This window comes from Amblyomma maculatum, chromosome 2 (assembly GCF_055883805.1).
Source record: "Amblyomma maculatum isolate TAMU_Amacu chromosome 2, ASM5588380v1, whole genome shotgun sequence".
Classification (NCBI taxonomy): Eukaryota; Metazoa; Arthropoda; class Arachnida; order Ixodida; family Ixodidae; genus Amblyomma; species Amblyomma maculatum.
Genome location: NC_139345.1, coordinates 138,426,678 through 138,435,714, shown reverse-complemented (window position 1 = coordinate 138,435,714; position 9,037 = coordinate 138,426,678). Strand labels below are relative to the sequence as shown.

The following is a 9,037-nucleotide window of genomic DNA, read 5'->3' as shown; positions in this document are numbered from 1 at the left end:
GATATATGAGAAAAAATGTAAGCATCGTATGCAACTAGCTTATAAACAGGTGGCAAGTCGTGGTACTGAGATGCTTAGCTCAATAATTTTCAACAAACTTGCTTCAAATCCTCATTTCAGGGTGATTGAAATATTCCACTCGATTGAGCACTATTGTATGAAAGAATTTTCGTTGGTATGCTAAAAGTGAGCTAACTATTCGTAGTAGAACACAGCATTCACAAAATACAACTTGAACAGGTTTGGGTATTAGAAACAAAACAGCTAGGCGCCTCTCCAGGGCGACGACGAGCTTCGCTGCTGGCACATAGCCCTACATAAATGAGCAGCCGCAGAGCGCATTTATGCTGCTGCTGCTGAAAAGGCGATTACTAAAAGCACGAAGGATGACGCGACAATCGCTTAGCCGGCATGACGGCGGCAGTTGTATTTTGTTTCAAAGAGGGCGCTCCGTTCCTCCTCCTTTCGTCCAACGGCCACTCGTTCGCTCGGCTCGACGTTCGGTGGCACCGCGCACGGAAAATGCTTCTTTCTTCAAGAAATATTCCATGTAAGTTTTCAAATTTTTCATTCAGATTTCATAAAGCGTTTGTGTATATTGGAGCAAAATATTAGCCTCTTAGATAGAGCATTTTTTAAATTACAAGCGTTGTCTTACATTTCATTGTTGCTGCAGGCTGCGTAAGCCATGTGCTAGGGAGATTTGTCTTCTTTTAGTATATTTCTTACGTTGTTAACTTTTCAAAAGTGGTTCTCAAGTGTGCGCGACTTGATGCCGATCATTTTGCAGCTTATTTCAAGTTAAACCGTTACTGTTTTGCAGAGCACTGATTTTCTAAAGTAAACAACTGCGTGACATCGTAGGCCTAAAAACCAACTTCGGATATTCACGGCGTTACAGTGGCTGGAACGGCGTATAGCCGTTGCGTGGCTCGGCCGCTCGGGTTCCCTCGGGTGACCTCGAGCGGAGTCAGCGGAGTCCGGGCAAAAGCATATTTTCTCGTGTCTGGTGCGATAAAACGCTAACCGCATGAGTCGCGCGGTAGCACGATGCGCAGTGCGCTGAGGACCGCTAAAGCATTGCCGCTCGGCGCTGTCGCCCAGGTTCTGGGTTTTTAGAAAATCGCTCATGATGCTGGAACCAGCTCGCGAGGCAGCCAATCGCAAAAGGCTTCGGGGTACTCACCTTAGTTGTTTCTTTTTTTTTTTTTTGCATGCAAAGTTTGTTTCCCTAGTCCGGTATGAGCGAAAATCCTGCAGACGCTCATTTCGTCTGGTCCGTGCATATATGAGCGCATCGAGACGGTTTAGTAAAAGCTTGGTAGGGTAGTATTGCAAAACAAAAAATGCTAGTATGGCTAGATATTGCTAATTTTCGAAAGTTGCAGATAAACGCCACTGCTTTAAATCTTGTCTGCATCGCAGTATAGTAGCACGCCGCTGCGCTGGGACGACCATTTTTTTTTTTTTGTGTGGGGGGGGGGGGGCTTGACGCTTTTCAAGAAATTTCATCAGTGTTGCTGTTTAGTGCAAGAAACTGGATATAGCGTAACTGTAATCATTTACCAAACGAGGAGGCAGCGCTAACAAAGCAAGACTGAAAACGCGTCTCTGTCGCTGAGGTCCTTCGCTCTGTGCGATGTGCACCAGCAGCAGCGACAGGCGTTGGCGTCGTCGTCGCGCGATGCATCGCCAGGGATTGTCGCCTATTTTTTTCTTTCTGTATCGTTGCTTCAGCTGCAATAGATCAGTTGCAAAACCTACACGTCAGCTTCCTGGTGGGGCAGACATTCCTGCACAATGGCGGCATAGACTTTGGGGTAATAGTTGGGCACAGTGCTAGCACATCACCTGATGGGTAGGGTAATTCCTGCACCTCTTGCCCATTCGTCACAGTATTCGCGTGCGCATTGTCACCCCACTATTACCCTCTCCGGTTAGTGTCCCTTTTCTAAATTTTCTTCACCCCTAGGGTGACAGTGCGCCCCCCTTTATTCCAGCGTTAAGAATGCCCAAAAACCTTTCTCTGACAATGGCCTGCGCGTGGGGAACTGCATCCAAAGCAGCGTGGACTGTGGTAGATGCATGTACTGCACCTAACTATTATCCCTGAATCAGGTTCTGTCGCCACTGTGCACGAATTCCTGCCTCACAGGGAAGCCGACTTGTAGGTTTTGCAACTGGTCTGTTATAGCATCTCCAGCAGGGCCGGAGCCTTAAGTGTGAGCGCTGGGTGGGCTCAGGCAATTTCAGTTCCAGGCCGGGTTCGGGTTTGTAGCATGAGGCCCGGGTCGGGCTCAAAATTTATGCCCGTGCACACCTCTAGTCGCGTCGGTTGTGTAGCACACGTTTGGCGCCCGTGCCTGCTTTTAATTTTGTTCTTCGCACCATGACACTTTGCTCCAGCATCAAGACTGCATGAAACATCAGTATGCATTTTCCGGTCGTTATGCTAACTGATCGCCCCACCGCCCTGGCACAGCTATGTTATGTGTAACATAGAGTTGCAATTAGTCCATTTTTTGAGACAGCTTTGAATTGAAATTATAGATTAACTAAACAGAGAAGAGCTGTGGTATGCTGTTATCATGTTTTAGAGGCATCGATTTAATGGAAACTTTCTTTCCTTGCATTTAGGGCTCTTTGCTCTATAACGCCCGCAGTCCAGCTGCCCCACTTGTATCATCGCACTGCTTATGCACAAGAACTCATCTGCCATCAAAGGGGTGCTGCCTGAATGTGAGGCAGACAACATCGTCAACATTTCGGTGCTGCAAACCTGTCAACAGCTGTGGGAGCCTTGCCATGAAACATGCTGTGTGTAAGGAAACTTTGCCTCGGTAGGTATGACACATTGCCTTTGTTTTGCATTATATAAAGGCTTTAGATGCTCTGCTGGCGTTTTGCTATATGATTGCATGCTATATGACTTTTTCTGGCTTTTTAGCTCAAGGCTTACTTGTTCAGAAGTCTTGCCCACCAGTATGCAGAAAATAATATCCTTCATGTCCCTGGCAGTGCTTTAATAGCTGGTGCTATATTTCATTGCTTTATTTCAACAGTATGTGACTATTTCAAGTTGAGGCATGATTGAGTGAACCTGTGGTGTAATAGCACAATAACAGACATAGCTTGTGAACTGAAGAAGTAGTTGTCATTTGCGTAACACGGGAGTGCAGGTGCTTTAAGTGACGTAATATTTAGCATACTTGATTATGCTTGTATTACAAGAATTCGCAGGAAGCCTGTATTGAGGTTGCAGAGGAGAAAGCCATTCAGTATTGCTCAGGTTATTTGCCTTCCACTCTCCCTTCATTACTGCTGCCTGCACTGTATGTATTTGTTCATACAGACATGCAGTTACTGACTGCTTGTACATTTCTGGTTGACTACACTGGCTTCAGCCATGTAGATGTAATATTACTTTGATCTAAACCAGGCTATTTACTTTGCTCAAAGTGACAATTTTAAATAATTTTCTCCCCAAGCCATTGAGATTCGCCATTAGCTCCCAACTCGCTTTATTCGCAGCTGCAATGAATTTATTCTGTAACCCTAGAGCAAGACATTTGCAGAAAGATCATCATGCAATACTCGTTCAAATTTTGTAAATTTTAGAGAAAATTGTTTGTTTTTGCATATGCTTCTGTGTTCGGAAAACAGAGCAGACTTGCTTACAGTGCTGGAGGGGTGGGCTGAAAGACTAAAGGAAATTATTAGTGCAGCTGCTCATTCAGGCGTGCATTCCTTGTGCATTTATTGCTCTTATATATGTGCACCTTTGCCTGCATGCTTGCCAGGGCTTTCTCCATAATGGGTGGTAGTGATCTTGCCGCCTACCTCTCAGGGGGGCTGCCCTTTTCTAACTACCTGCTCACAACCAACTCACCTCCTGGGCTTCAAATTTGTCATACTCAAGGACGATTTTCTGTGTTTGATGCTACCGGTGACGCCGTTTAAGATACGCAGTGTGCATCATTGGTTCATTAGTTTCATTTCGGGATGTTGTCACCCCTTATATTCCTTACTCATATTTCTTTTTCTACATCCCCTTGCAACTGCCAAACGAAATAAGACGTATAAAACTGCCAAACTCCCGCAGTCTCTGAATGCTATGTCAACTACAAAAAAACTTTTGCATGTCTTAATAAAAGTAGAAATGATCCCCCGATGTTCTTTTTTATTGTCATATCTAGTCAGACGGTTTAGTGAACTGCCACATGAGCAAGCAAATTGCAACTGTAAGTGCGCTGAGGAGTCATGCGTTAGAGCAAGCATATGGATCTTGTGTTGCTTAGCTGCTTAACTCCAAGTATCCTCCTTTGTCATTCAAGATATTTTTTTAGAAAACTGGATGAGCCAGAAGAAAGCAGATTGGATTCTTAGCTGCATTGTTACTTGTTACACGTCTGCTCCACCCCTGTATACATGAACTCGGTAGAATTGCGTCGAGTACGTCTGTCGAGTGAAAAATCAGTTTTGGGGTTCATGTATACACAGTCGGGTCGAGTAAAATAGGCGGCGGAGCGGGTCGCGTTAACTCGATTTCAGGGGGTAGGTTAATTCGCTTGACCCGCTTATCTAAAGGCATGTAGACGCAGTCCAGTCAGGGAGTCTAGTTATGGGGAATCCTGGGATAGGAAAAAGCCTCTGGAGCGGCGACGAGCGTCACTCGAAATGAATGCTTTTTAGCGCTCATCAACGATAAAAAGTAATCTAAGCTCTCGATAGTAAAAGTCAATGGGATCAAATACGAGTAAGAACTTGCACAATAACTTCGAATCTCGATGCTACGCTCTGCTACGATACTTACTCACTAGAAAGCGAGTTCATGTAGACATCAGCCGTGTCGAGAATGATGACCTTGCTTACTCAACGCTGATTCAACCCGTTCTGTCGAGTCCATGTATACAAGGCTATTGTACTTGTAATTTTAGGTGAACTCTCAGTTCGTGTATTGCACATTAAATTTGAGCGATATGTGTGCTTTTTTGCGTCTGTGCTGTTTCGTTCTGCAAACAATACTATTTCTCCAGACACAATCTTATTTTTATTTTGAGTACCAAATATTGTCCATTTTTGAAAAAAAAAATAATTTGTGAGGCTGTTAAGGAATTTTGATTTTGAAATATATTCACAAAATATCAACATTTTATAGATACTGAAATATAAAATGTGTGCGAAAAAACTTTTCAGCTCAGGATTAAACTGGTTTTTCAAGGAACTTGTGATAGGGTGGAAGTGAAAAATCACTGTCATGCTAGATGTATCGTTTTTTTATGATCCCAAAGTCACATCATGCATTGTATTTTAAGGTGTGCTTAAGCAATGAAATAATATTTGGCCTCAGATATTCAGGCAGATTACTATTCTCTATACCAACAACTACTATGAATTGGTTTGAAGAAATCAGATGCCCGAGCACCACACCTGGTACCTGGACATAAAATCACCCAGGTATGCCTAACTGAATATAATCTTGCACGTGGAAGGTTGCCGATGGTATGGCCATATGATTAGCTGCGATGAGGGAAAATGCATACCTGGTAGGCTGCTAGCTGATAAGGAAGTACGATATCATTGTACTCAGATCTAGCATAACATTTTCCTGCCTATGCAAAGTAAATTTCTAGTACTTGCTCAATTGCTCATTGCAGGCTGACTGTAATAATTTTAGCTGAACAAGCATGCACTGTATGATTACTAGAACTTCTTGTTGGGCTTGTTCGTGTTTATTTATTATAAACTGAAGGCGCCAAAACAATGCACGCACACAAGAAAAGAACGGGACAGAGTTCCACTCACAACTGGTTTATTGTGCAGAACAAGTACATATATATCTCACTGCCGGCACATGCGCAAGGAACACATTCAGCTACATCACATTCAGCATCTTGTAGTTTAAGATAAGCTATGTTCAATAATGATTTCTCAGAGAAAGAGGCTATGGTATGAGGCATGGGCTTCTTGAACATATCTTATCTTAAACTACATGACGCTGAATGGGTTCCTTGCGCATATGCCAGCAGTGAGATATATATGTATTTTATTCTGCACAATAAATCAGTTTTGAATGGCGCTCTGTCCCGTTCTTCTTTTCTTGTTTGTGTGCATGTTGTTCTGGTGTCTTTAATTTATAATGAGCACTGTATGAAAACTATTACTTGGTACATTACAAGTAAGGCAATTATTTATAGTAGAATGCAGCAAGCAATAAAGCTGTGAAAACTAAAAAGCTGGAACTTGAAATGGTACTGTTATCTTGAGAATATTATATGTGTGCGCAGCCTAGAGAATATCTGCGATGTACACATCTCTCTCAGCTGATTGAAGATAGCTTGATCGATTCTGTCAGGGCAATTATTTCTTCATTCTGGCCGCAGTAATGTATGCGTGCCTGTAACTGGTGTACTCCAGAAAAATATTCTTTAATGTGTTCTTTAATATCCAATTTTTCATGCTTAGTAATCCATATTGTCTATTGCAGGAATGTTTAAGAATTTTTTAAAAATTGAACGTTCTGGAGCCTGAACCGTCATATTTTCAGGAAATGTAATTCTATATGCACACTAAGCATCCACCTGAAGTTATCGGTTTGCCGGAAGCAGGTTTTTTCTTCCATATATCTTTCTTTTGTATTTGGAATGGATATTATTTTGCATATATGTTTATTATCCCTACGTTATAAGATGCTGCATGCCCTTGCAGGCCCAGAAACCTGTCGCAAAGTGCTCTAAAAGAAGAATGTGTGGCAATAGGCCTTCAATATATACAGTAGAACCCCTTTATAGTAAAGCCACTGAGGCCAGCGAAAATATTTACTATATTATGGTCTTTACTGTATCAGTGGTCTGTGATGACATGGTCCTGAAAGTGCTGTCTAGTAGTTAAATAGGCACTTACTAAACACGTCTTGTTGCTTAATGAAAAAAAAATCTATATACCTTCCATCTCGCTTTTATCATCTCTTTGTGTGATTTTTTCATTATAAAATGTCTCTACATCTTGTGGAAGTACCTCTGAAGCATGAAGACGTAATTACGAATGCAACCAAGTTCGATTTTATGTAAAAACTAAAGCCTTGCATGAACATGGTGTCTCTTTTTGCTCTTTCTGTCTTTTAAAAGGCAGTAAATGATAAATTCGCATGGCACTCAAGTGCTGTAAGACCTTACTCGCTGCACCTCCACTTTCTGCCTCCGCTGCCTCATCCTTTGTGCTGCACATTGCAGTGGATGTTAACCCATTTCTTCCCCTTCCCTATTTCTTGCTGCACTTTTACTTGCTGCACTTTTGCCACCTAAACGAACACTCGGGGTTATTGTTCTGTTTTCAAATACAAAACGTCTTGGCCTCGCGACTCTAGGTAGTGCGCGGGAGTCGTCGCCATGGCCAGAAGCACTTTAACCGTTTTTTACCAAAAACTTCTTCTCTATAAAAGGGAAAAATGTACAGTTGCCTATGGAAGATGAACTGGGACTTCAGTTTCACTTTACTATATCAGGCTTTACTGTAGCGGGGTTCTGTATTTTGTACTCAATCGTATAGAGCACCCAGACTTCAAATATGTGTTTGAATAAGTGTTGAGAAGGTGAGTTTAAATCTTATGGTGATATATGCTTGTCTTCTGTGCAGATGTCATTTGTAACACCCACGGGCCAATCTCCTCAACAAACTGTTCCTGAATGGTTGTTTCCTGCGGGGTGCCCAACTTACTACCTTGGCCATGTGCTTCCCCCGCCCCCTCAACCTCATCACTTGATCCATTGACCCTTCACTGTCAACTATCATGCTCAACACAGTCCACTGCCATTTTCCATCCATGGTGGACACTGCCCTGGAGTGCACCCATGCTCAGCCTCCTATTCCTGCAACACCCCTTGCACTACAAGGCTATAGTGCATCAACCCTGCTCAACATGTCCAGCCCCTTCCATCATGAGCAATGCACACTGCACCCCATCACCTCTACCTGCACTACCTGGTCATGTGCTGCTTAGTGCCCTGTTTCCAATTACACCTACTAGCATCTCCCATATTAGCCCTGTACCGAATGCCTCCTGCACTGCATTTTGGCCCTCTGATGTCTTTGTGGCATGTACATGTATATGAGCTCGCAATAAAATGTTTTCGGAAAATATTTTGCTTGCCTCATTTAATTGCATGGTTTTTATGGCTCCTTAGGGAGATGACATGCAAGGTGGTATTGGGAAATGACTGCATAAGAAAGCCACAATTGTTAGAGTGACAGTTAAGCAAATGGCAGCAGTAAGGGCAAGAGTGAAATAACTGCATGGCTAAAAGTGGCTTAACAGTGGCAGTGCCAGTGCCACGTGTGCCGATGAATACTTGTTGGATGCCAATAAATACCAATATGTGATACTAGCGGCACCGCCGGTTTATTGCCAATGCAAAATGTGCCAATGGATACTAGTGGCATGCCAATACGTGACACAAGGGGCACGGCCAGCTGATAGCCTATGTTGGCAGTGCCAAGACAGGTGCAATGTTGGCATATAAGCCGGACCAATATATAAAAATGTAGTAATTTCTCAAAAAGCCAGTGTTACGCCAATGTTGGTACCAATTTTTGTCGACGTTGGGCCGGGGTTGGCGCGATGTTGGTGTGCTGCCTGGGTCTGGACCCCGGCGCACGAATCTGTCAGCGGTAACGAGGCGGCCCACAGTGCAGCTCGAGATCTCTACCTCCGAGCTGTACAGGATGGCTCGGCTCAGGCAGAACATAATAGAGAAGGGCGATTAATCTCGTATCAAGACATTACAGAACACTACAGGCAATGCCGGAGGCGTTTCCCCCCACCAAACAAGGCGTTAAATAGAGGTCAGGCAATGGCGTGGAGACGCCTGCAGACTGGAGTATACCCAAACCCAGTACTAAATAAACATATCCGATCGGACTGCGAGGACGATAAATGTAAAAGGTGTGGGGCGAGAGGAACCCTCGACCATATAATTTGGGAGTGCGCTTACTCCCCAGGCAGGGCGCAAAACATTAGCAGTAGGGAAGCCTGGGAAAC

General features: G+C 43.6%; 1 long non-coding RNA gene across 1 annotated transcript; it reads left to right on the top strand.

Annotated features, from left to right (window-relative positions):
- Nucleotides 1-467: 467 nt before the first annotated feature.
- On the top strand, nt 468-8,079 carry LOC146200045 (uncharacterized). Its single transcript, XR_014704785.1, has 3 exons — nt 468-550; nt 2,638-2,840; nt 7,636-8,079. It is a non-coding gene; the product is annotated as an uncharacterized LOC146200045 (long non-coding RNA).
- Nucleotides 8,080-9,037: the final 958 nt, after the last annotated feature.